The sequence below is a fragment of the Bos javanicus genome, chromosome 7, assembly GCF_032452875.1.
Source record: "Bos javanicus breed banteng chromosome 7, ARS-OSU_banteng_1.0, whole genome shotgun sequence".
NCBI classification, from domain to species: domain Eukaryota; kingdom Metazoa; phylum Chordata; class Mammalia; order Artiodactyla; family Bovidae; genus Bos; species Bos javanicus.
Genome location: NC_083874.1, coordinates 43,856,173 through 43,883,847, shown reverse-complemented (window position 1 = coordinate 43,883,847; position 27,675 = coordinate 43,856,173). Strand labels below are relative to the sequence as shown.

The following is a 27,675-nucleotide window of genomic DNA, read 5'->3' as shown; positions in this document are numbered from 1 at the left end:
CTTCTACAATGAGAACATTTACACCTGACTGGGTTCTCTGTGCAGTAGGACATGGAGACCTGGGTAGAGACCCGGCCTGGCCTCTGTCCTGGAAAACTTCGTGCCTACGTCTGAATGTCAGTGCTCAGATGTCTGGGGTCTGGAGCTGAGGTGGGTTTCTCTGGGTAACCGTGGAGTTCCATGGCCCTCCCAGGGGTCAGTGCTGAGGCAGGGCTCTTAGTCTTTCCCTCTGATGAGTTCACCTTCCCTGGGGCTCATCAAGACACCTCAGGCAGGCTACCTGGTTGTTGCTGTTCAGTCTCTGAGTCGTGTCCAACTCTTTGTGACCCAATGGACTGCAGCACGCCAGGCTTCCCTGGTCTCCACTGTCTCCTGGCGTTTGCTCAAACTCACGTCTGTTGAGTCGGTGATGCCATCCAAACATCTCTTCCTCTGTCGTCCCCTTCTCCTCCTTCCTTCAATCTTTCCCAGCATCCGGGTCTTTTCCAATGAGGCAGCTTTTCCCATCAGGTGGCCAAAATATTGTAGCTTCAGCTTCAGCATCAGTCCTTCCATTGAACACCCAGGACTGATTTCCTTTAGGATGGACTGGTCTCCTTGCAGTCCAAGGGACTCTCAAGAGTCTTCTCCAGCACCACAATTCAAAAACATCAATTCTTCGGCACTCAGCTTTCTTTATGGTCCAACTCTCACATCCATTCATGACTATTGGAAAAACCATAGCTTTGACTATATGGACCTGGCTTGTTTACACGTTGGGGGCCCGCCGACCACAGCCATGGTGTCCTGACTAAGGGGACGTGTGACCCCAGGTGGGGGTGTCTAGGGACTCTGTGAGTCTCACCCCATCTGTGTGGGTCAGAATCATGTGCAGAGGGAGACCATACACACAAAACTAAAAAAAAGGAAAGAATACATGTGAGCTTCACTCATGTTAGGAATTAATGCTTTACAATATCATTTTATACAGACCTGTGCCTATTCCCTCTTTACCCCCTGCAAGATTCTCCATCCCTGGGTCTCCTGGAGACTCCTCAGGTGAGCCACCTGGTGATTATTCCAATTCACCAGCATGAGCATGACAAGAAGAGAGCAGGTTTACCTGGGCAATTGATTGCAGAGCACATGGATCAGGCAAAAAGCCAGTGGGCAGCAGGTGAGGTTGCTGCTGTTATCTCCTTCCAGTAGACTGTCCATACTCAACAGAGACCAGACCTGTCCCTCGTCTTCCAGCTCAGCATCTGATGTGTTTTCACAGCACTTCAGCTGGACAAGAAAAGACTGAGACTGCCAGAACCAAGGTAGTGTGTTCAACATTATCATGACAGCTGTAAAAACAGTTACTATCTCATAGAACCAGAGAGAAGAGAGGAGGACTTCTCTGGGACAGGTGTAGGGGAAGGAGACTGACCCGACACTCCTATCTACCAAGTCATGAGGTTATAGGAGCTCACTTGTTTCCACCACAGGGACCCAACCAGCAGAGACCTGGTGTCCTAACCAAGGGTCTTGCCACCCCAGGTGCAGGGTCTGGGAGGGGGGATCACCCTAGAGACTGTGGACGTGTGACCCCAGGCACAGGGTCTGGGGAGGGGGGTCACCCTGGAGACTGTGGACGTGTGACCCCAGGCACAGGGTCTGGGGAGGGGGGTCACCCTGGAGACTGTGGACGTGTGACCCCAGGTGCAGGGCCTGGGGATTGTGTGGGTCTCCCCCCATCCACGTGGGTCCAGATCCTGTACCCAGAGACCTCATATATGCTCTTTACCTCAGTGTGTCTTGTCCCCATGACTAACCTGTGGTCCTTTTTCTGCTCTCCATGTTGTCGCATTCACATGTGGTAGGCACCTTTGCGCGAGTTGCTGCTGTGCATTCCACTGAGTGAAAGAAAACCTTCGGTGGTGTCGTATTAATATCGTAGCATGTCATATATCTAATTCATAGCGTCACCACTGTCTGGTGTCCTCTAGACCGAGTTCATGTAATTTATTTGGTAATTTATTATTGTTTTATATTGGGGTAGAGTTGGTTTCCAATGTTATGTTTGTTTTAGGTGTACATGAACTTGATTCAGTTATGCATAGATGTGTATCCTTTCTCTGGTTTTTTTTTTCCTCATATAGGTTATTACAGTTTGTTCAGTAGAGTCCCCAGTTCTATTCAGTAGGTCCTTTTTATTTATCCACTTGGTGTATATTAGTGTGTATATTTTCATCCCAAACTCTTAATTTATGTGTCCCTTCTAACTTTCCTTCAATAATCATAATTTGATTTTCTCAGTCTATGAGTCTGTTTCTATTTTGTACTTAGTTCATTGGTATGAACTTATAGATTCCACCTGTATGTGATATCTTAGGATATTTGTCCTTTTCTCTCTGAAAAGTATTTATAGTATGATAATTTCTTGGTATATCCAGGCTGCTGCCGATATCCTTATTTTGTTCTGTTTCATGGCTGAGCAGCATTCCAGCGTACAGATGTTCCGCATAGTCTTCATTTTTCGGTCAATGGACATGTTGGTGGATTCTGTGTCTTGGCTATTGCAGTAGTGCTGCCCTGAAAATCAAGGTGCACGTGTCATTTTGAATGGCGATTTTCTCTGGACCTAAGTGAGGAATGGGATTGCAGATCATATGATACTTCTGTGTTTAGTGTTTCAAGGAATCTCCGTGCTGTTTTCCATCATGGCTTTACCGTTTACATTCCCACCGAGACTGAGGGAGGATTTTCTTTTCTGTACATTCTCTGCAGTAATTACTCTGAGATCTTTTCGACGATGACCATCGTGGCCAGTGTATGCGAGGCATCACCTTGTAGTTTTGTTTGGTGTTGATTTAATAATTACTGATGTGGACTGTCTTTCCATGTGCTTTTATTTTTATTTTACATCTTGTGAGAACAATTTACCTCTTCAATCTGGCTTCCTGAAAGTTGGTCCTGTTTGGAATTTGTTTTTCCCAATGATTTACCACAGGACATTTCTTGAGGGCAGGTGTCATTTACCTGCCCTCTCAGACTGTCACTTACAAGCCTTCTCGGACTTGTGACTATTATGAGCCCTTTAGCATCTGTTTTAAGGTGTATATATTGATCTGAACCAGCTAATTATTCCCTGTCCCTCCGCCTTTATTTTTTGGTAACCATGAGTTTGTTTTCTATGAGGCTGTTTCTCTTTTGTAAAGAAGTTTATTTGTATCCATATTTAGATTCCACAGAAAGTAACATCCTATAACTTGTCTTTGTCTGTCTCACTTACTTCACTTGGTATGATCATCTCTAGTTTCTTCCCGGCATTATTTCATCCTTCTTTACGTCTGAGTAATATTGCACTGTGTACATGTACCCCATTTTCTGCCTTCATTCATCTGTCCTGTACCCTTGCATTACTTCCGTGTCTTGGTTATTGTACCTAGTGCTGCCATGATCTTTTGGTGCAGGTGTCTTGTTAAATTTTGTTTTCCTCTGGATCTGTGCCTAGGTATGGGATTGCTGGGTCACTGGGTACTTCTGTGTTTAGTTTTTCAAAAACTTCCATAATGTTCTGCCTAGTGGGTATACTGACTTACATTCCCCCCAACAGTGTAGGAGGGGTCCCTTTTCTCCACACCCTCTGCAGGCTTGATTGTTGTAGGATTTTCGATGTGGTCATTCTGATCAATGTGAGTTGATACCTCACTGTACATTTGATTTGCCTTTCTCTAAGAACTAGTGGTGCTGAGCATCGTTTCATGTGCTTTATGGCCATCTCTATGACTTCTTTGGAGAAATGTGCATTTATTCTTTGGCCGACTTTTTATTGGGTTGTTGGTTTTTTGGTATTGAGCTGTACTGCTGCTAAGTCACTTCAGTAGTGTCCGACTCTGTGCGACCCCATAGACGACAGCCCACCAGGCATCCCTGTCCCTGGGATTCTCCAGGCAAAAACACTGGAGTGGGTTGCCATTTCCTTCTCCAATGCATGAGAGTGAAAAGTGAAAGTGAAGTCGCTCAGTCCTGTCCGACTCTAGCGACCCCATGGACTGCAGCCCACCAGGCTCCTCCGTCCGTGGGATTTTCCAGGCAGGAGCACTGGAGTGGGGTGCCATTGCTGTACTAGTGGTTTGTATGTGTTGAAGAGAAATTCCCTATAGGTGTCTTTGTTTGCAAGAATTTTTTTCCATTCTGAGGGTTGTCTTTTTCTTTCACTGATGGTTTCCTTTGCTGTGCAGATGGTTTTAATGTTTATTAGGTCCCATTTGTTTATTTTTTATTTCTTTTCATGATTCTATGAGGTGGATCAGAAAAGAACTTGCTGCATTTTATGTCAAGATGTGTACTCTTTTCCTCAAGAGTTTCATGGTTTTGTCCTTTTATTTAGGTCTTTAACCTATTCTGAGTTTATTTTTGTGTCTGGTGTTAGGGAGCATTCTAATCTCCTTCTCATTTTCACTGCTAAGGAACTGCCCTGTGTCCTCCGCCGTGGCTGCTCCCAGTTTCCATTCCCAGCATCAGTGTAGGAGGGTTCCCTTCGCTCCACACCCTCTCCAGCATTTATTGTTTGTAGTTGCCTCCTGTGGCCATTGTGACTGGTGTGAGGTGATACCTCCTTGAAGTTTTGATTTGCGTTTCTCTCACGTTTAGTGATGTTGACATCTTTACATGTGATTTTTTTAAACAGTGTGAGTTAAACTTACTTATTCAAATTGGCTTCTTGAACGCCTGCTCTGTTTTTTATTTTTTTCTGTTGACCTCCCCTAGGACACCTCTTGAGGGCAGGTGTTTTTTCCTTACAGCCCACAGGCCTAGTGACTAAGTGCCCGTGAGCAAAGGTTTCAGTTATTGTTGTGGGAAATGGCCACGAGGCGGCAGCATGCCTTTGGGCCCCTCCCTGGTTACCGGGGGAACCAGAGCCTTAGGGAAAGTCCTGTTCCTGGATTGTCAGTTAGAGTGGCATGTGCCAGAAGAAACACCCAAGGCTTGTGTCCCATTCCTTCTTCCTCCCTTACCCCTTTCCCCTGGAGACATCCCAGTTCCTGCAACACCACTCTGTGGTGGGTGCTTTCATTATAGGTGGGGTGACCCTAAGGAAGGAGGCTGGAGGTGGGAACCCCATCACCTGGAAACATGGAACCCAAGGGGCTTTTCACATCTCTTCCAGCCCAGAAGCTCCACATCCTGTGGGTGCAGTAGGTGTAGTTTCCCTGTAGGAGGACCCGCCTGGATCTGGAGATTGTGGGCTGGTGCAGAGGGGAACAGGTACACCAGGTCCATGGGGAAGGGCTCATTGACAGGCATGTCCTCCCCACCTTCCTCAGTCCCAAGACGGTCCATCCATGGGACCCAAGCCTGCCCAGGCTTTAGGGATGTGACAGCAGCCCAGGTCACTAAGGCCTGAAGGGAAGAGAGTCAGCATTCTCTTTTTGTAACTTGTATTTTGTATTGGTGGAGAAGGCAATGGCACCCCACTCCAGTACTCTTGCCTGGAAAATCCCATGGACAGAGGAGCCTGGTAGGCTGCCGTCCATGGGGTCGCTGGGAGTCAGACACAACTGAGCGACTTCACTTTCACTTTTCACTTTCATGCTTTGGAGAAGGAAATGGCAACCCACTCCAGTGTTCTTGCCTGGAGAATCCCAGGGACGGGGGAGCCTGGCGGGCTGCTGTCTATGGGGTCACACAGAGTCGGACACGACTGAAGCGACTTAGCAGCAGCAGCAGCAGCAGAGTGACTTACAATGTTGTAGGGTGTGTTTGTTTGTTTGTTTCAGGTGGACAGCAACACGATTCACTTAAGCATAGCTGTGTACATGTCCTTTTTTTGGTTCTCTTCCCATATAGTTTATGCAGTGTTGATTAGGAGTCCTCATCCCATAGTGGGTTTTTGTTGATTATTTTACAAAGAGTCGTGTGTGTATGTTCATCTCCACCTTCTCATTTCCTTTGCCCACCACCTTTTCCTTTTGGTAACCATAGGCACTTTGCTATGTTGTGAGGCCGGTTCTGTTTGGTAAAGAAGTTCATTTGTATCCAGTTTTAGCATCCACCTCCAAGAGATACCATATGATAGTTGCCTTCCTTTGTCTTACTTACTTCACTTGGTGTGATGTCTCTACTTCCTTCCTTGTGGCTGCACATGGCGTAATGTCACCCTTTTTATGGCTGAGCAACATTGCTCTGTGTGTGTGTGCCCCATCTCGTTTACCCATTCGTCTGTCCTTACCCACTGAGGCTTCATCCATGTCGTGACTCTTGTACATAATACTGCCATGAACATCGGGGTGCGCCTGTCCTGTAAAGTGATGGTTTTCCCTGGATCTGCGCCCAGGAATGGGACTGCTGTGCCTGTGGCTTCTCTGCTCAGTTTTCATGACCCTTTGTGCTGTTCTCCTTTGTGGATTTCGTGACCACCGACAGCTAGGAGGGTTCTTTTCTTCCATTCGCTCTCCAGCATTTATTGTTGTAGACTTTCTATGATGACCTTTCTGACCTGTGTAAGATGATGCCCTGTTTTACTTCTGATCCACAGCTCTAATACTTACAGATGCTGAGCATCTTCTCATGTGCTTCATGGCCATCTCTATGTCTTCTGTAGGGGAAGGTCCATTTAAATCTTGTGCCCCATTTGACTGGATGTTTCTTGGATTTCGAGGTGCATAAGCTGTTTGTGTTTTGGAGATAAATTCCTCGTGGGTGTCTTTGTTTGCACATGTTAGTTCCATTATGAGGTTTGTCTTTTTGTCGTGTTTATGGTTTCCTCTGCTATGCTAGCACTTTTAAGAGAAGTTAGGTACCATTTATTTATTTTTGTTTTATTTTTCATGATTCTAAGAGGTGGGTCAAGAAAAACTTGCCACATTTTATGTCAAAGTATGTTCTGCTTTTTCCCTTAAGAGTTTCATATTATCTGTCCTTTTATTTAGCTCTCTAATCTATTTGGAGTTTATTTTAGTGTATGCTGTTAGGCAGTGTTCTAATTTCATTCTCATGACCATTTCTTAAAAAACCCTGCACCCTGTTCTTCATAGTGGCCGTAATCTTTTCACTAGCAGTGTGGGAGGGTTCCCTTTTTCCGCACTTTCTCCAGCATTTATTGTCAACTTTTGGACAATGGTCACTGTGAACCGTGTGAGGAAATACCTCATTGTAGTTTTGATTTGCATGTCCCTAATATTTAGTAAGGTTGACATCTTTGCATGTGATTCTTTTAAAGGGTGTGAGTTAAACTTATCTCTTGAAACTGGCCACCTGAATGCCTGCCCTGTTTTGAATTTTTCTTCAGTGACACCCAGGACATTTCTTGAAAGCGGGTATTTGTTACTTACAGCCCCTTGATCCTTGTGCATATTGAATGCCCAGCGGCACTGCCTTTCATGGTGTCGTTAAATTAAAAGGAGCATGCTCCACAAAGGAGCAGCCCTGCTTCATGTTCCACTGTTCTTTTCCCCCCTGTAATTTCCTTGTTATTTATGTTGGAATATTGTTGATTTCGGATGTGTTTGTTTCAGTTGTACAGATACATGATTCAGTTATGCATAGATGTTTATTTATTCTGTTTGGGTTCATTTTCATGTATAGGTGATTGCGGTGTGTTCATCAACTTTCCTATGCTATTCAGTAGTTACTTTTTGATCATCTATTTTATATATTTTACTGTGTATATGTTAATTCCAAACTCTTAACTTCTCCCACTTATTTCTGAAGTTTGGGGGCTCTGCAGAGGGCAAGAAGTACTCCAGGTCCCTTGTGGAGGCACGCTGCCTGCCACATGCTCCCGGCTCCCTCAGCCCCAGGACACTCCAGCCTTGGTACCCGAGTCAGTCAGGCTCCAGGGATGTGACACCAGCCCAGGTCACTACGGCCTGAGGGGAATAGAACCAGCATTTCTTTTTCTGTATTTTTCTGTTTTTGCCCTACGATTTGAACTGGAGTATACAGGTGAATTACAATCTTGTGGGTTTTTTTTTTTTCCCTTTTCCATCTCATGCAACTTGATTTTCTTGGTGACCAGAAGTTTCTTTTCTAAATCCATTAGGCTGTGTTTCTTTGGGAAAGAACTTCATTTGTATCCATTTTTAGATTACACCTAGAGGGGATATCATATAATACTTCTCTCTCTGTCTCCCTTACTTCACTTGGAATGATCATCTCTACTTTATTTCCTATGGCTGGATGGCATTATTTCCTACTTCCTTATCGTTGAGAAATATTGCATTGTGTACCTGTGCCCCATCTTATATTTCCATTCTTCTGCAATTTCTACATTTATCTTGCTTCCCAGACTTGACTACTGTACGTTGTTGGGCCAAGATTTTAGGGGTTCCCATGTCTTTAAAATTTTTCATTTTCTATGGGTTTAAGCCCAAGTCTGGGACTGCTGGGTCCTAAAGTACTTGTGTTGCAGTGAAAAGGGGAAAAAAAAGGAATTTGTTGCAGTGAAAAGAAAAAAAAAGAGAAATGAGTTTTTGTGTTTCCCCTTCCTGAGAATAGAGAAGATAGAACAGTGAGCAGACCTGAACATTCCTTGTTTGTTTGTTTAACTTTAGTCCCTTCTAGCTCTGCATGCGGAGAAGGCAATGGCACCCCACTCCAGTACTCTTGTCTGGAAAATCCCATAGATTAGCCCTGGTAGGCTGCAGTCCATGGGGTCACAAAGAGTTGGACACAACTGAGCGACTTCACTTTCACTTTTCACTTTCATGCATTGGAGAAGGAAATGGCAACCCACTCCAGTGTTCTTGCCTGGAGAATTCCGGGGACGGGAGGGCCTGGTGGGCTGCCGTCTCTGGGGTTGCACAGAGTCGGACACGACTGAAGCAATGTAGCAGCAGCAGCCATTCTGAAAACCAAGTCTGCTAGCAGCAGATGACTACAACCTTACTTTTTAAAGGTCTCTCCTTGTAACTGTTATACATTTAGACAAGGAAATTGCTCCGGGTCATATGTTGACAAGAAAAAAAAAATGTGTAATGACCAATAGCCACATTGAAGGTTAAAGAAAAGAAAGTGAAGTCACTCAGTCGTGTCCAACTCTTTGCGACCCCATGGACTGTAGCCCACCAGGCTCCTCCGTCCATGGAATTTTCTAGGTAAGAGTACTGGAGTAGGCTGCCATTTCCTTCGCCAGGGGATCTTCCCAACCCAGGGATCGAACCTGGGTCTCCCGCATTGCGGGCAACGCTTTACCTTCTGAGCCACCAGGGAATCCCTTGAAGGTTAAGACCTATGCAGATAAACCTAGACAATTGGCCACCTGGCTACAAGTCCCCTCAAAGTTTTAAGTTTAAATTAGGATTCAGGCTTAATTTTTTCTAATTTGTCTATTAATGTTCAAGTTGTCATTCCTCCGACTATTTCTGAGTCCGAATGGCTCCATCCATTTGGACAGGATGACCCAAGCACTGACCCTATCTGGACCACGACCAAAATCATCATCAAATGTAACTTGGTTCTTACTCCTTCTTTGACCCCTAGTTACAATAACTCTTTTACTGATCTATGACCTCTGTTTTCTTAAACTATCTGTTAAGACTTGTCTCCTCCAGATGACAACAGTTACATCAAGATAATAATGATGTGGAGAGAAAACCCACACCCCCAAAGAGATTACAGCCACTCCTCCAAACAGATCCTGTGGGAATAACCACAAAAGTCACTCTGGGGCCCCTTAATAACACAGGGCAAGAGCTCCGTGACCCTGATTAGATAGGGTCTATGAGTCCCATGTCAGCATTGAAGAAGTTACAAAAGATTACCATCTGTCCCTCATCACCTCAATAAAGATTTCTTGGGGTTCATGTCTCTCAAGAAAAATTTGAAGTAGGAGATAGATGGGCCCCTGGGCTTAACAGCTGGTGATTGTCAAACAGAGCAAAACTGAGGGTTTGTCTTCAGCCAGACAACAAGAACAACACCTCTTTCCCTTTCTCCATTGATTTGGAGGAAATAAAATGATGGGGGAATTTGTTGCAGTGAAAAGGAGAAAAAAAAAGAGAGAAAAAAAGAGTGAGTTTTTTTAATTTTCTTTCCTGAGACCAAAGAAGATAAAGAGAACAGTGAGCAGGCCTGAGCATTCCTGCTGCTGCTGCTGCTAAGTCGCTTCAGTCGTGTCCGACTCTGTGCGACCCCATAGACGGCAGCCCACCAGGCCCCTCAGTCCCTGGGATTCTCTAGGCAAGAACACTGGAGTGGGTTGCCATTTCCTCCTCCAGTGCATGAAAGTGAAAAGTGAAAGTGAAGTCGCTCAGTCGTGTTTCACTTTCACTTGAGCATTCCTAGTTTTGTTTTTTTCCTTTTTACTTTAGCGGCTCCTAACTCTGCATGTCCGTAACTTAGTTTTTCTGCTCCCTAACTCTGCAGGAGCGGCGCTTCACACCTACTGTCCGTTGCTTACCCTTACGACACCTTCCCCTTGTGGTTACACATCAGAAAGAAGGCTGCAGAGCCAACGAACTGCCAGCCTCAATTGCCGGGTTACTGATGCCAGCCTATGACTGTTTTTGAGAAGATTCTAACAATTGTTCCTCATCACCAGCCCCTTACTGGGAGCCTTGCCCTATATGAGCCCCTAGACGCCTCATGGCGGGTGCAGGGCACAGTTCTTGGGGCATTAGCCTTCTGGGTTGCCCTGTCCACTGGCTGAGGATTAAAGCCACCTTTCTGTTTCCTCCAAGCTCTGTCACCTTATTTTTTTATTCAGCTTCGGTGGACAGAGAAAGCTAAGATTTTGGCCAGCAACACTTCTGTGTTATTTTTAAGTGGTCCTCCATGCATTCTCCTAAGTATGCTGTGAATAGCGTGCAAGAGCACTTTCTCTCCACACCCTCTCTAGCATTATTCTTTAAGATGTTTTGAGATCACCAGTCTGATGAATATGAGTGCTTACCTCATTGGACTTTTGATTTGCATTTCTCTAGTCATTAGTGAGGCTAAGCATATTTTTACGTGCCTATCTGCTATCTGTAGGCTTTCCTAGGAGAAATATCCATTTCAATCTTTGGCCCATTTTTTTTTTTCTTGGTTTGTATGTATTTTTGATATTGAGCCGCATGAGCTGTTTGTTTTGGAGGTGAATTCCTTGTGAGTTTCTTCTTTTGCAAATATTTCTTCCTATTCTGAGGGTTGTCCTTGTCCTTCCTCGAGGGTTTTCTTTTGGTATGCAAAACTTTTACGGTTAACTTGGTCCCATTTTCTGATTTGTGGTTTATTTTTCATTCTTCTAAGAGGTGGATCCACAAAGAACTTGCTGCATTCATGTCAAATTGTGTTCTGTTTATATTTTTCTCAAGAATTCCATAGTATCCATCCTTACAATTAGATTTTTAAAATCTGTTTGGAGTTTATTTTTGCACGTGGTGTTAAGGAGTATTCTAACCCCATTCTCATTTCCATGGCTAAAGGAAGCTTCACAATGGCCTCCACAGTGGCTGTTACCAATTTACATCCCAAGCATCGGTGGAGGAGGGTTCCCTTGTTTCCACACCCTCTCCAGCAGTTACTGTTGTTATAGTGTTTGGCCGTGGCCATTCTGACTGGTGTGATGTGATACCTCGCTGTAGTTTAGCTTTGTATTTCTCTAATAAATAGTGGTGTTGACATCTTTTCTTGTGATTATTTTAAAGGGTGTGAGTTAAACTTCTTGAAATTGGCTTCATTATTGCCTGCCTTGTTTTGAATTCTTTTCCTATGACCATCCCTAAGGCGTTTCTTCATGCCTTAGGAGGGCAGGTGTTCTTTACTTTGTGAAATGAAAATATCTCCTGCCATATTAATAAACAAGAAATGTCACAGCCATCAGCAATTTCTGGCCTCCAAATGTGAATGAGGGCTCCTCAAACTGCGATCCAGTGGATGCTGATGATTGCTGAGGAGCTGGGGGACTGCAAGAAGCAAGGTGAACAATTGGTCCCAGACAGCTGAGGCGCATAAGGAATGAGTGAGTGCAGCGAGTCCAGAGGCTTTCATCTTCCCATACACAGAATGCTAAATTCCTTAACTTGATATCTGATCTTTGCTGTTCAGACTGCCTGCTCCCTTTGTTGCAAACTTGTATATAGCCTGACTCCCCCTCCTGCCTCCTTGGAGCAGTCTTCTCAGAGCTACTGAGATGCTGTCTCCCAGGCTTGGAGTTGTAAACATTCCCACCAAGTAAAATAGCTTTCTACTTTCAGGTTCAGTTCAGTTCAGTCGCTCAGTCATGTCCGACTCTTTGTGACCCCATGAATCGCAGCATGCCAGGCCTCCCTGTCCATCACCAACTCCCAGAGCTTACTCAAACTCATGTCCATCGAGTCGGTGATGCCATCCAGCCATCTCATCCTCTGTCGTCCCCTTCTCCTCCTGCCCCCAATCCCTGCCAGCATCAGTCTTTTCCAATGAGTCAACTCTTCACATGAGGTGGCCAAAGTACTGGAGTTTCAGCTTCAGCATCAGTCCTTCCAATAAACACCCAGGACTGATCTCCTTTAGAATGGACTTTCAGGTTATGAAACTTTCAGGTTATAGCTATATATTTTAGTTGACAACTTACAGACCTTGAATCCTTGTGAATGTTAAATGCCCAGCAGGCCTGCTCTTCATGGTGCTGTTACACGCTACTGGCCACAAGGGGGCAGCACGTCTTCATGCAGCACTCTTTTTTTTTTTTTTTTAACTGTAATTTCCTTGTTTTCTATTGGAATATAATTGATTTCTAATGTTGTGTTTGTTTCAGATGTACAGGAACTCGATTCAGTTATATTAATACATAGACTTTTGACTATTTTTTGTTTCTTTTTCACATATAAATGATCACAGTGTGTTCAGTAAACTTCACTATGCTATTCAGTAAGTACTATTAGATACATATTAATGTGTGTGTGTGTGTATATATGTATATATATATATATATATATATATATTTAAGGGGCTGTTACTTCCAGTCCCTTAAGTTATCCCACCTACATCTGGAGGGCAACAGGCACTCCAGGATCATTGTGTAGGCCCACTGCCTGCCACATCCTCCCAGCTCCCTCAGCCGCAGGACCCTCCAGCTTTCGGACCCAAGCTAATCAGGCTCCAGGGATGTGACACCAGCCCAGGTCACTATGTCCTGAGGGAAACTGAGTCAGCACTTCTTTTTTGCTTTTGCTGTTTTTATCTCATCGTTTGAACTGGAGTGTATAGGTGAATTACAGTCTTGTGGGTGGTTTTTTTTTTCCTTCTACCACAACTAGTTTCACTTCTACTAATACATATTGAGCTTTTTCCATATAGGTTATTACAGAGTGTGGGGTAAGTGTCCTTGTGTTATACAGTGGGGTCCTGGTCATTTACTTTATAAATAGTAATGTGCATATATTAGTCTGAAGCAACTCATTTCTTCATGCCACACATCTTTATATCTTGGTGATTCGAAATTTCTTTTCTAAGTCTGTGAGGCTCTGTCTCCAGGCAAGAAGTTCAATGGTATTCATCTTTAGATTACACCTAGAGGTGATATCCAGAGAAGACAATGGCAACCCACTCCAGTACTCTTGCCTGGAAAATCCCATGGACCGAAGGGCCTGGTGGGCTGCAATCCATAGGGTCGCTAGGAGTTGAACATGACTGAGCGACTTCACTTTATTTTTTTCACTTTCATGCATTGGAGATGGAAATGGCAACCCACTCCAGTGTTCTTGCCTGGAGAATCCCAGGGACAGGGGAGCCTGGTGGGCTGCTGTCTATGGGGTCACACAGAGTCGGACACGACTGAAGCAACTCAGCAGCAGCAGCAGAGGTGATATCGTATGATACTGATACTTGTCTCTTCCTGTGTCCTTTACTTCACTTGGAATGATCATCTCTACTTTCTCTCCTGTGGCCGGCCTTGGCATTATTTCCTCCTTCTTTATGGTTGAGAAATATTGCATTGTGTACATGTACCCCACCGTCTGTATCAATTCAACTGTGCTTCTACAATTAGCTTGATTCCCAGTCTTGTCTATTGTACTTTATGGGGTCAAAATCACAGAGTTACCCATTTTAAAAAATATTTTGGCTATATTCCTGACCCCACCCCAGTCCAAACATGAGACACAAGCCTGCTTAGGCTCCAGGGATGGGATAGCAGCCCAAATTAGGGAGGTTGAAGGGAATAAACTGGGCATTGATTTTTTTCTTTTTATTTAATCTCATGCTGAAGCCATGTCAGAGTACAGTCGATCTGCAGTTTTGTGCTTGCTGTTAGTGTACAACCACCTGATTCAGTTACAACATATACATACAGCGTGTCTGTTCCTTTTTGGATTCTTTTGCCATAGAAGTTATGGCAGAAGCTCAAGCTAAGTTCTACTTGCTGAACATCAGGTCCTTCTTGAGCATCTATGACAGCTACAGATTTCTGGGTATATAAGGAAGGAAGGAAAGGGATAATCCTTTTGGATTATCTATTACGAATACAGATTTCTGTGTATACGTAAGTCCCTACCTCCAAAGTCATCCCTGCCCTTTCTTTTTTTTTTTTTTTTTACTGGAACCCTCTGTGTTTGAATTCTGAGTCTCTTTTTGGGTTGAAACTTAGTTCCTTTGTATCTCTTTTTAAGTTTTTCCTACAAGGGACTTCGGAGAAGGCAACGGCAACCCACTCCAGTACTCTTGCCTGGAAAATCCCATGGACGGAGGAGCCTGGTAGGCTGCAGTCCATGGGGTCACTAGGAGTCAGACACGACTGAGTGACTTCACTTTCACTTTTCACTCTCATGCATTGGAGAAGGAAATGGCAAACCACTCCAGTGTTCTTGCCTGGAGAATCCCAGGGACGGGGGAGCCTGGTGGGCTTTCGTCTATGGGGTCGCACAGAGTTGGACATGACTGAAGCGACTTAGCAGCAGCAGCAGCAGCAGCAGCAACAAGGGACATCAAAGACTGTTGTCTTCCTCAGTCTGACTGATTTTACTTATTGTATGATTCTTCAAGGTCCATCCTCTTAGCGACAGTGGCATAATTTCATAATTTCAATGGTGCTTTTTCATGGTTGAGTAATGATCCACTGTCTATAAGTAACACGCCTTCTTTAACCTTTAATCTGTCAGTGGACACTTTGCAGGTTCTCTTTTAGCTGTCGCAAGCAAAGCTGCAGTGAATGTTGGGGTGCACATGTTTTTATTGAATGATGACTTTCTCAGGATATTCGCCCAGGTGTGGGAATGTCTGATCCTAGGACTGACTCTCTCTCAAGATTTTTTTTTTTTTTTTTTACATTCGGAGGCTGTGCTTTCTAGTGGCTATTGTCAATGTCCATTTCCACTGAACATGCGGTGGGGTTACCTCACCTGCCGACTCTCTCCTGCTTTTATTGTTTGTAAACTTGTGAGGATGGCCAGTCTGACTGATGGGATTTGATTTGCCATTGTTGTTTTGATTGGTATTCCTGCAGCATTAGGGAGGTTTGCTTTTGTTGTTTCTTGTTTCCTTGTGAGGAAAATTTACTGTGGCAATTGACTTCTTGAGACTCTGCTGTGTTTGAAATTTATTTCTGCAACCCCCACCCTGGGAGATTTCCTGTGGGCAGCTGTCATTAACAGAAACCCCAAGGCTTGTGAATTAGAGGTGCTGGTCAGCCTCTCTGGTCAAGTTGTAGTTACAGGAAATGTTTACAGGCGACTGCACTTTTTAAAGCACATCTCTGGTTCCTGGGAAAGTCAGCATCCTGGGCTGTGAATTAGAGTGAATTGTACCTGAGCAAACACCTAAGGGCTTGTGTTTCACTACTTTTCCCCCATAAAGCATCACACACACACACACATATACCAGACTAATTACTACTGGGTCCACACACCCTGCTGAGTGTGCTTCTGTGCCTAGGAGGCTGCACTCCAGAAAGGAGGCTTGAGTTGGAAGGCCCAGCACGAGGGCATATTCAGGGTTCATAATATTTGCTCCCTAGTCCCTAGAGGGCTGGATCCTGCTGGGAAGTCTGGTCCAAGCCAGAACATATCAGACAGTAGATGTTTAAAAAGGGTTCAATGAAAGGCGCCCTGCCAGGCTGTGCCAAACCAACCCTAGTCCAGCAATGGGACCTAAGTCTGCTTGGGCTCCAGGGATGGGGTAGCAGGTCCAGTCAGGGAGGTCGGGGGAATACAGTAGACACTGCTTCTCTTTCCTTCTCTTTAATATCATGCCGATGTTATACTGCAGTATGGTCTATTTGCAGTGTTCTGATTGTTGTCATATACAGCCGCCTGATTCAGGTATAACGTATCTATGAGATACGTCTATTCTTTTTTGGATTTTTTGCCATAGAAGGTCAAACAGAGTGGTGAGCATCAGGTACTGGTGGATTATGTATCTCAGATACAGTTTTCAGTGCATTCAAAAAGGAAGGTAGGAGATAATTTCTGTGGATTCTCTCCTAGAGATACAGATTTCTGTGTATAAGTTAGAGGTATAGGTTCCCATGTATGTGGGAAAGGAAGGAAGGAAGGGAGAAAGGAAGAGGCTAATCCTTGGGAATTATTGATTACACATACAGGTTTCTATGTCTGTGTTAGTTCAGATCTCCTAATTCATTTTCAGATCCTTCGCATTCCTTTCTTTTTTCTTTTTCTTGGAACCCTTTGTTTGTGTTTGAAATCTCAGAGTTCCTTTGGGCTTATAAATTTGATACTTTGTATGTCTATTGATATTTTGCCTAAAAGGTACATCACACACTATTGTCTTCCTATGCCTGACTGACTTCTCTTAGAAATGATCCTTTAAGGTCCATTCCTGTGGTTACCTGTGGACATGTGACCCCAGTTTCAATGTCTGGGGAGGGGGATCACCCTGGAGACTGTGGACGTGTGACCCCAGGTACAGGGTCTGGGAGGAGGGTCACCTTCGAGAGTGTCCACATGTGACCTCAGGTGCAGGGTCTTGGGGTTGTGTGGGTCTCACCCCTCAGCACAAATCAGGATCGTGTGTACTCGGAGACCTCCTCTCTCTCCTTTTCTGGTAACGTGTCTTGTTCCCCTGAGATTTCCGACATCTTAGTTGAGGGTGTTGCCCTGATTTACCTGTGATCCTTTGTCTCCTCTTGTTGCATTCATATGAGGTCAGGCGCCTTGGGGCAGCTGTGCTCTATGCTCTGCTAAATGACCGATAGCCCTTGGTGTGCAGTTCCTGAACCCCAGTTGAGATTCTGGTCCCAGCAGGTGAACCCCGTCCGCTAAGCCCGTGTTGTGGGGAAGGAAAGGAAGCGTGTGTTGCAGGTGCTGAGCAAGGGGTCCAGGGCAGGCCGTGCTCAAAAGGCTCACATTCCCTGAAGGCTTCCATGGGAAGTTTAAAGCCACGGTTAAGGAGGGGGTGATCTGCTCAGGGACCTTGTCCTGGTTGGCTGGTGGTGAGGTCATCAGGACTTAGCATCATCACCTTCTGGTTCTAACGAGTCTGGAGTATGCGTGCTTGTGGAGCCTGCAGTCAACTTCTCCACCTGGTGGGGGTTTCAGAGTGTATAAGACAGCTCAGAGGTCGTGGCTCAGAATATTATCTACAGCCCTTGAAGAGGGACATAGGTCCTTGACTTTGGTGGTGGTTTAGTTGCGTCTGACTATTGCAACGCTATGGACCGTAGCCTGCCAGGCTCCTCTATCCCTGGGTTTCTCCAGGCAAGAATACTGGAGTGGGTTGCCATTTCCTTCTCCAGTGGATCTTCCCTACCCAGGAATCGAACCTGGGTCTCATGCATTGCAGGCAGATTCTTTACCAACCAAGCTACGAGGGAAGCCCAAAGTCCTTGACTTTGTTTAATGGCTAAGTCATTGTTTTGTCTTCTTTAACAGTTTTCCTTCCTTTCTGCTTCTTCTCATTTCTCTTGTTAAATGTACTCTTTGGAACTCAGAGAAGCCTGGGAGTGTAAAGGTTTTCTACAGACAGAAGGCAGGCAGAGGACATGTTATGTTTTCCCTTAAAATTTGATTATATTTTGGATTAATGGATTAACCAATGCTTTGTAGGATCTTCTCCTCTTGTTTTATTCCCACCTCTTCCCAGGAAGGTCAGTTTCAGTGATTAAAGGTCATGGTAGGGACTTCCCTGGTGGTCCAGTGGCTAACAGTCTGTGCTTACAATGCAGGGGCCCCAGATTCATTCTCTGGTCAGAGAACTAGATGCCACATGCCACAGCTAAATGATCCCATGTGCCAGACCAGCCCCTGTCAAATATTATGATAAATAAATTACAAATCTAAAAAACCAAAATTTTTAATTAAAATATTTGGTAAAACCCATACATGGCCATTCTTGCAAGTCCTTATTCAGAGAACATATGGCTATGATACATGTCTGCAGACAGGATCCTGTGACAGAGAGATGTCACCAGAGAGGCCATGCCTCTGATACCAGAACTACAAGAGGCAGAGTTCTTGGTAAACAGGCAGGATTTGTGATTGCTGAGTTCGTTCACTTGTTTTAATCTTTCCTTGAATGTATGTCTGTGCTTGAAACAGAGCAGGACCCTGTTGTTCTCCCCACCCCCCACCACGTCCTCCGCCTGCCTTTTGTCTGTGGAAGTTTTAGTCAAAAAGTAAGTTTAATCAGAAAAGTGAGAAATGCTGAAACAAAGGAAAACAGTCAGAGGAGACTAAACAATAATAATGCTGTCATTAAGCATGGTCAAGGACCTTTAGTTCTTTCTCAAGGTCTATAGATAATATTCTGAGCCACATCCTGTGAGCTGCCTTATAGACACCAAAACACCAGATGGAGAAATTAACTACATGATGACCAGACCGAACCCAGGACAGGAGCCGCCACAGTTCAGAAAACTGGCCACAAAAAAATGGGAACACACTGACCCTGGAACTGAAGATTAACTGTACTTGAAACAAGATGACGCTGGTCAGACCCCGATGACCAATTTCTAGATGACTGTCAGAGCTGACTGTGCTGTTTCTGCGTGTAGTCCCCCCTCCTCTGTTCCTACCCCCTACCCCCCGCCCTCATCTATAAGAGCGCTCAACCCTTGCTTGTCGGTGGTGGGAACGGTCTTTGGACAGACGTCCCCCACCCCGTTCCCCACAATTCCGGCATCTAAAATACGCACACTTTCCTTTCTGCCAATCTGGCCTGTTTGTTGGTTTTGAGCAGCAAGCAGCCAGAGCCCATGTACTCTTTCAGTAACATGCTGATTAACAATTGTTTTAATAAATAATTAGGTATTGGTTTAGGTTTTTTTTACTGTTAACTATTAGTGGGTTTATGTATTCTGATATAAGCTTTATGCAAGGAGAAACATTTCTTGTTACTAATATGAACAGTATTGCTTCTATTAATTAATAAGTTCAGTTCACTTCAGTCGCTCAGCCCTGTCCAACTCTTTGCAACCCCATGGACTGCAACACGCCAGGTCTCCCTGTCCATCACCAACTCTTAGAGCTTGCTCAGACTCATGTCCATCGATGGATGGCATCTGCCATCCAACCTTCTCACCCTCTGTCTGTCCCTTTCTCCTCCTGCCTTCAATTTTTCCCAACATCATGGTCTTTTCTTATGAGTCCATTCTTCGCATCAGGTGGCCAAAGTATTGGAGCTTCAGCTTCAGCATCAGTCCTTCCAATGAATATGCAGGACTGATTTCCTTTAGGATTGACTGGTTTGATCTTCTTGCAGTCCAGGAGACTCTCAGGAGTCTTCTCCACACCACAGTTCAAAAGCATCAGTTCTTCGGTGCTCAGCTTTCGTTACAGTCCAACTCTCACATCCATACATGACCACTGGAAAAACCATACCTTTAACTAGACAGACCTTTGTCGGCAAAGTAATGTTTCTGCTTTTTAATATGCTGTCTAGATTGGTCATAGTTTTTCTTCCAAGGAGCAAGCATCTTTTAATTTCGTGGCTGCAGCCACCATCTGCAGTGATTTTGGAGCCCAAGAAAATAGTTTGTCACTGTTTCCATTATTTCCCCATCTATTTGCCATGAAGTGATGGGACCAGATGCCATGATCTTTGTTTTTTGAATGTTGAGTTTTAAGCCAGCTCTTTCACTCCCCTCTTTCACTTTCATCAAGAGGCTCTTCAGTTCCTCTTCACTTTCTGCCATAAAGATGGTATCATCTGCATATCTGAGGTTATTGATATTTCTCCCAACAATCTTGATTCCAGCTTGTGCTTCATCCAGTTCAATATTTCATATGATGTTCTCTGCATAGAAGTTAAATAAGCAGGGTGACAATATACAACCTTGACATACTCCTTTCCCAGTTTGGAACCAGTCTGTTGTTCCATGTCCAGTTTTAAGTGTTGCTTCTTGACCTGAATACAGATTTCTCAGGAGGCAGGTAAGGTGGTCTGGTATTCCCATCTCTTTCAGAATTTTCCACAGTTTGTTGTGATCCACACAGTCAAAGTTTGGCCTAATCAATAAAAAAGAAGTAGATGTTTTTCTGGAATCCTCTTGCTTTTTCTGTGATCCAACGGATGTTTCTCTGGTTCCTCTGCCTTTTCTAAATCCAGCTTTAACATCTGGAAGTTCATAGTTCACGTACTGTTGAAGCCTGGCTTGGAGAATTTTGAGCATTACTTTGATAGCATGTGAAATGAGTGCAATTGTGCAGTAGTTTGAGCATTCTTTGGCATTGCCTTTCTTTGGGATTGGAATGAAAACTGACATTTTCCAGCCCTGTGGCCACTGCTGAGTTTTCCAAATTTGCTGGCCTATTGAGTGCAGCACTTTACAGCATCATCTTTTAGGACTTGAAATAGCTCAGCTGGAATTCCATCACCTCCACTAGCTTTGTTCATAGTGATGCTTCCTAAGGCCCACCTGGCTTCAGACTCCCGGATGTCTGGCTATAGGTAAGTGATCACAACATCGTGGTTATCTGGGTCATTAAGATCTTTTTTGTATAGTTCTTCTGTGTATTCTTGTATAGTTATTAAATTAGCCTGGTATTAATTAGTAGTTTATGTATTTATTATTGGTATTTAGGTGATTGTGCAGTTGACCCTGAATGCTTTCTTAATTGATAACTGCTTTTAAACTAACTGTGGTATTGTATATGTTTATTCTCTAGAGACATCTGTTGTTGCTGTTTAGTTGCCCAGTCATGTACGACTCTTTGCCACCCCATGGACTCAGGGTCCTCCAGGCTCCTCTGACCATGGAGATTCTCCAGGCAAGAACACTGGAGCGGGTAGCCATGCCCTCCTCCAGGGGATCTTCCCAACCCAGGGATCATCAAGTCCCCTGCATTGGCAGGCAGTTCTTTACCACTGAGTCACCAGGGAAGCCCAGAGACATTTGTACCCTGTAACTAAAAACCTGTATCTAAAAACTTATATCTTTTAAAATAACACTGAAAATTATGTTAAAAGTTACATTTTTAAGTAATATTTAAAGTAGAACTAAAGTTCTTTTCTGGGAACCAGCTATCACCAGGCTTATAAGGCTTATTAGCTTTACTCATAAATCATAGGATGAGTTCTTGTAAACTGTCCGTAAGCAGCTCCTCTGGCTCCAGGAAATTTAACTTCTTTCATCATCCTTTATGATATTTTGTCCATAGCACCAGCTTTAAATTTCTATCTTCTACACAGAGGTGCTAAGTGAGTCTTTTATTTACTTATTAGAGTTGAATCTGGTGGGAAGTTTTGTCTGGTTTTAGCACAAAGTGTTCTGAGATTTAAAATCTCCTCTAGGCTTCACTTTGATCCATCCAAGCACACTTTCCAGGATGCTGATCTTGTCAGGACTTATCTCCTCTTGTAAGTTAGGGGCTTATTAATGGTTATGAAGTTATTGATATTGGAGGGGATGACTATGTGTGCTTAATGGCTCAATCAAGCTCTCTATTCTTTATTTACCATTAAATTATCCTTTGGTTTTTGTATTTCCTAAAAATTTTTGTGTAAGTTATGTTCCTGAGGTACAAAATGTAGCCTCCATCTTCCCTTCCCATGGGCTATGCCTTGACTGAACATCTGATAATTATGGTAATTATGCCTTCTGCTGTTCTTCACCAGGGTTCCCTGAGGATGGGGTTTACCAGAGTCTGTCAATTATCAAACAGGCTCCTCTAGAGAAGCGTGAATCACTGCCAAGTTCTCTGACTTTTAAGCTGATGCCCATCCTGTTCTGCTGAATAATTTTGTTGTTATAATTATGTTAATGTAGGGCTAAGCACAATCCCAGTGTGGATCTTCATTGGTATAATCAGAAGTGTTAAAGTCAGCTTCATAACTTATTTATATATTTTTATTATTTTATTTTTAATTTAAAAACTTGTCTTCTACTTTTATTGATATGTACTTGACATATACAGACTGTATAATTTTAAAATATACACACCATAATAAATCGACTTACATATATGATGAAATGATTACCACAAAAAAAATTTAGTGAACATCCAATCATATAAATACAGCATTAAATAAATAGGAAAAGTATTTTCTTTGTGTTGAGAACTGTCAAGATTCTCTTAACTGTCATATGTAACATGTTAATAGCTGTGTTAATTAACCATGTTAATTTTATTTCATAGCTTATTTTCTTTTAGCTATGGATTTTTACACCTTCACTAGGACTTAACTTTATTTTGAGGTAATCCTTAACATGCTTCACACTGGATTTCTACTGATATGAGTTTATCTTAGGCCAAAGTGGCTGACATACAGTGTGCCAGCACTAATTAGTTAATTTAGCTTACTCAGACTTCCTCTTGTGTGTGCTTGGACTCAGTTCATGTACAACTCTATGCGACCCCATGGACTGTAGCCCACTGGGCTCCTCTGTCCATGACATTCTCCAGGCAAGAAACTTGGAGTGGGTTGCCATTTCCTTCTCCAGGGGATCTTCCCAGCCCTGGGATGGAACCTGCGTCTTCTGTGTCTCCTGCATGTCAGGTGTGTTCTCTACCTGCTGAGCCTCCTCTTACAGCTTCCCTTTCATCCCTGCCGTTTCCCATGGGGCAGGGTTACACAAGGCGTAGTTTTTGTGCATCTGGTGTCAGCTCCTTTTAATCTTCTTTGTTTAGAGACCATTCTCACCAGATGCAGATAATTGCATATGTAATTGTATCCATATTAGACATTAGTAGACTGGAACTTGTGTGTTTATGAGGTTATTAAATCCATCCAGGTATTTACAGGGCTTCCCGTTAATTATTAAGCTATATCACCAGGTTGAGTAGGACTTTGTATGTATAAGATTTACGCACTTAAATGATATATTGGTATTCAGTGCAGTAGTTTGTATTGGGTTAAAATTAAAATTGAAATATTTAACATTTTTTTCTTTTGAAGATTATTAAAATGTACTTTATTGCTTATTTTGTTTGAGGAACATGGCAGGTCCAGAGGGATGTCTTTTTTTTTTAACATACATTGTCTTTTTTATTGGGGTGTAGTTGCTTTACAATCTTGTGTTGGTTTCTACTGTACAATGAAGTGAATCAGCTAAGGTATACATGTATCCTCTCCCACTTGAGCCTCCCTGCTCCCCATCCGGCCCCTGAAAGCCATCACAGAGCACAGAGCTGAGCTCCCTGTGCGAGGCAGCAGCTTCCCACTAGCTGCCTGTTTTACACATCAGATCAGATCAGTCAGATCAGTTGCTCAGTCGTGTCTGACTCTTTGCAACCCCATGAATTGCAGCACGCCAGGCCTCCCTGTCCATCACCAACTCCCGGAGTTCACTCAGACTCACGTCCATCGAGTCAGTGATGCCATCCAGCCATCTCATCCTCTGTCGTCCCCTTCTCCTCCTGCCCCCAATCCCTCCCAGCATCAGAGTCTTTTCCAATGAGTCAACTCTTCGCATGAGGTGGCCAAAGTATTGGAGTTTCAGCTTTAGCATCACTCCTTCCAATGAACACCCAGGGCTGATCTCCTTCAGAATGGACTGGTTGGATCTCCTTGCAGTCCAAGGGACTCTCAAGAGTCTTCTCCAACACCACAGTTCAAAAGCATCAATTCTTTGGCTCTCAGCCTTCTTCACAGTCCAACTCTCACATCCATACATGACCACAGGAAAAACCATAGCCTTGACTAGACGAGGTGGTGTATAATATGCCAGTGCTCCTCTCAATCTGTCCCACCTTCTCCTTCCCGCACTGTGTCCGCAAGTCTGTTCTCCAAGTCTGTGTCTCTATTGCTGCTCTGCAAATAGGTTCATCAGTTCCTTGAGTCAGCATTTTACTTCAGTAGACAAGGACATGGGGGCTCGTACACAGTTTCATTAGCTGGGGCACAATTAGCTCCTCGTGCTGTCTACTCCTTGCCCAGTGGCCAAAGATAGACTGGTCTGGAGGGGGAGGGGCATGTATTCAGCAAAACTAACTGGAAAATGGGACATCAGGGAAGGCAAAATTGTGATAATTTAAAGTGGCTCTACATGGTGGCTTTTGTTAAAAAAACAAAAACTCAGTTCCAGGAGCCTCTCCAGATCCAAGCCTGCAGCTAACACAGAGCATCTGTATTAAACCCAGCCACGCCACTCTCCGCATGTTGCCACACAATCATTTACATGGAGTGTGTCAATTTATTGGGCTTCCCTGGTGGCTCAGCGGTAAAGAATCTGCCTGCAATGCAGGAGACCTGGGTTCGATCCCTGGGTTGGGAAGATTCCCTGGGTTGGGAAGATCCCCCGGAGAAGGGAACGGCTACCTACTCCATTATTGTGGCCTGGAGAATTCCATGGACTGCATAGTCCATGGGGTTGCAAATAATCGGACACGACTGAGCGACTTTCACTTTGATTTTGTCAATTTATTACAGCTGCTACACTCAACAACACTTTGATATACTACGGGTATCTCTGCTGTTTGCTATTGTAAAATCACACAGAATCTGTGGTGATACAGCTCAGTTCAAGTGTGGCTTTCCATTAAACAGCTTCAGTTTACTCATCCGTATGATAAACTTTTAACCATGGTCAGAGTGGGCCTACGCAGCTCAGAAGATGGTTTTAAAAGTCAAATGAAGTAATTCATTTTTCATTAATTAATTTGTTTGCTTATTTTTGGCTGTGCTGGGTCTTCATCGCTGCTCAGGCTTTTCTCTAGTTCCAGCAAGTGGAGACTACGCTCTAGCTGTGGTGTGTGGACTTCTTGCAGTGGCTTCTTTGTTGCGGAGCACGGGCTGTGGGTGCAGCTTCAGTAGTTGTGGTGCACAGGCTTGTAGGATATTCCTGGACCAGGGATCGAACCCGTGTCCCATGCACTGGCAGTCAGTCTCTTCACCACTGGACCACCAAAGGAACCCATGAGGTAATTTTTATACAGAGAGATTTTACGGAAGCCATACACGCAAACAATTCCAGTAGTTGGAATTCTTCAGAAGGAAGTAATGAGCGAATCATTTCAGTTTTACATTTAAAGCTTTGCTTGCATAATAGTTTAAAATTGTTTCTTAAAAACGCAGCAATACACATGCCTCTAAGCAGGAAGTTGATGTAGTGGGATGCTGTGGAGAGACAGCAAGGAACTGTGTATATCTACACACACACTCATCAGCAATGTCATTAGTGACTGTTTTCTCTGGGTAATGGAATCACAGAAAATGTTTAAAACTTTCTGTTTGCTTTGCAGTAAGTTATGAATTTTCTCCCATATATGTATAACTTTGATAATTTTAAAAAAAGATAATACTTGGGGGGGGGGAATCAATGTTTCCCTGTAAAATAGCATTTAGATAGCTCTCCCCAGAATTTTCATTCTACAGAATTCCATTATTCGAGGCTTGCGGTAGAACAGTAAGTGCAAGGCCATTCCCGAGTGCTATCAGAAAAGTCTGTTTAGCAAAATTAGTGCCTTTCCAAGTAATCACACCAGCAAAAGGATTTCTTTTCCATCTCCCATCATTATGAGTTTAAATTAAATTCTCTCCTCTCTTTGTTTCCTTGTTCTCTTGTCTGTGTTGTTTCACTGTGGCTTAGAAGAGGATCATTTTGTGACACTGTCTTGTCTTTTTGGAAACTCTAAGAAAATACAGAAAGAATTGGCCAAGTTGGAATGAACACAAACAGTGAAATCCATTTCATAGTCCTTTTGTGGACTGTGATTGTCCAGCACATCTCTGTCTTTTCTGGTTCTGATGCTGAAATGCTTCACCTCTCATTTTGTACGGCCTCGGCCACCTCTGAGACACAGTGTCCCTCCTAGCTGAGGAGGAAGGATTTACTCCCAACATAAAAGCACCAGCAGGAAAATTGTTCTCATCCCCCCAATGTGTCTAGGGATCTGAGATAATGGAAAGGATGCTTTACTTGCTTTGTTTACTCCTTCTCTTGCTCCCGGATGGAAGCTTAGGCTCCTAAATGTTTTTGTGTTCTACTTATTCTACTTATTCTAGCAAAAGGTTACTTTCTTCCCTACTGAACCTCAAATGAGAGCTTCCAAAATGTAACTTCTCTCTTCAGGTCATGCAATAGTAACACATATACTGACGTGTGTATAATATAGTATATACTTTGCCCAGATGGGCTTGTAATAGCAGAAATCTCAATGAAATTATTTATTATGTATTGTTTTCCAAAATATGCACTGTTGAAGACCAGCTCAGTGGATGGACTGAATAGAAGCTCCAAAGCACTTCCCAAAGCCATACTTGCAAGAAAAAAAATGTCATGGTAAACGTTTAGTGGTCTGCTGCCAGAACTGATCCACTACAGCTTTCTGAATCCCAGCGAAACCATTACATCTGAGAAGTATGCTCAGCAAATCAATGGGATGCACTGAAAACTGAAAGGCTTGCAGCCAGCACCGATCCACAGAGTGGGCCCAATTCTTCTCCATGACAATGCCCCACCGCACGTCACACAGCTAACACTCCAAAAGTCGAACGAATTGGGCTTCGACATTTTGCCTCAACTGCATATCCACCTGACCTCTCACCAACTGACTACCACTTCTTCAAGCATCTTGATGACTTTTTGCAGTGAAAACACTTCCACAACCAGCAGGATGCAAAAAATGCTGTTCAAGAGTTCATCATATCCCGAAGCACGAATTTTTTTTTTTTGCTACAGTAGTAAACAAACTTATTTCTCATTGGCAAAAATGTATTTATCCTAATGGTTCCTATTTTGATTAGTAAAGATATGTTTGAGCCTAGTTATAATGATTTAAAACTCACAGTTTGAAACCACAGTTAAGTTTGCCCCCAAATAGTAGATGGACAACGGGCACATAATAAGATGCTCAGCATCACTAATTATTAGAAATGCAAATCACAATGAGGTACCACCTTACTCCAGTCAGAATGGCCATCGTCCAGCCCTTCTTGTAGGCAGAACACAAGTCAGAGATCTTTTTGTGTCTTTTACTATAAAAATGATTAATAACGGAGAGGCAGAAAGTAGCATGATGTTTTGAAAGGTTCTTAATTCTCATCAAATGAAAATTTCTAGCAAAGTATTTATTTTAGATAAAACTGAAAGATGGTATTAAATGTGAAATTATGAAAAAGAAGGAACCAAAGAAGCTCTGATGCAAACATTGTTGAATTCTTTTGTCAATCTCAGGGAGAGAGTACTAAATGTTTAATTGCATTTTAATGATGATAACCTTGGAGTTAGATTTCTCCAGCACTGTTAATGCTGAGGGAGGCTATTTAATACATTTTAAAAATGTCATGTATGTGGGATTCACATAGATAGCAGCAGTTATATACACATGCAGATAACTAACATTTGCTTTGCTAATATGTATCAATGTAAATCTAAGACAGGGCACAGAACTATAGATTAAAACATTTATC

The 27,675-nt window shown here is 43.5% G+C and overlaps 1 long non-coding RNA gene across 1 annotated transcript in view; it reads right to left on the bottom strand.

Annotated features, from left to right (window-relative positions):
- The window catches only part of LOC133251248 (uncharacterized), a 52,256-nt gene that overhangs the window by 4,474 nt on the left and 20,107 nt on the right, over positions 1–27,675 (bottom strand). Inside the window, exon 2 of the long non-coding RNA XR_009737545.1 lies at positions 1,103–25,894. This is a non-coding gene — a long non-coding RNA (uncharacterized LOC133251248). The remainder of the gene's footprint in view (positions 1–1,102; positions 25,895–27,675) is intronic.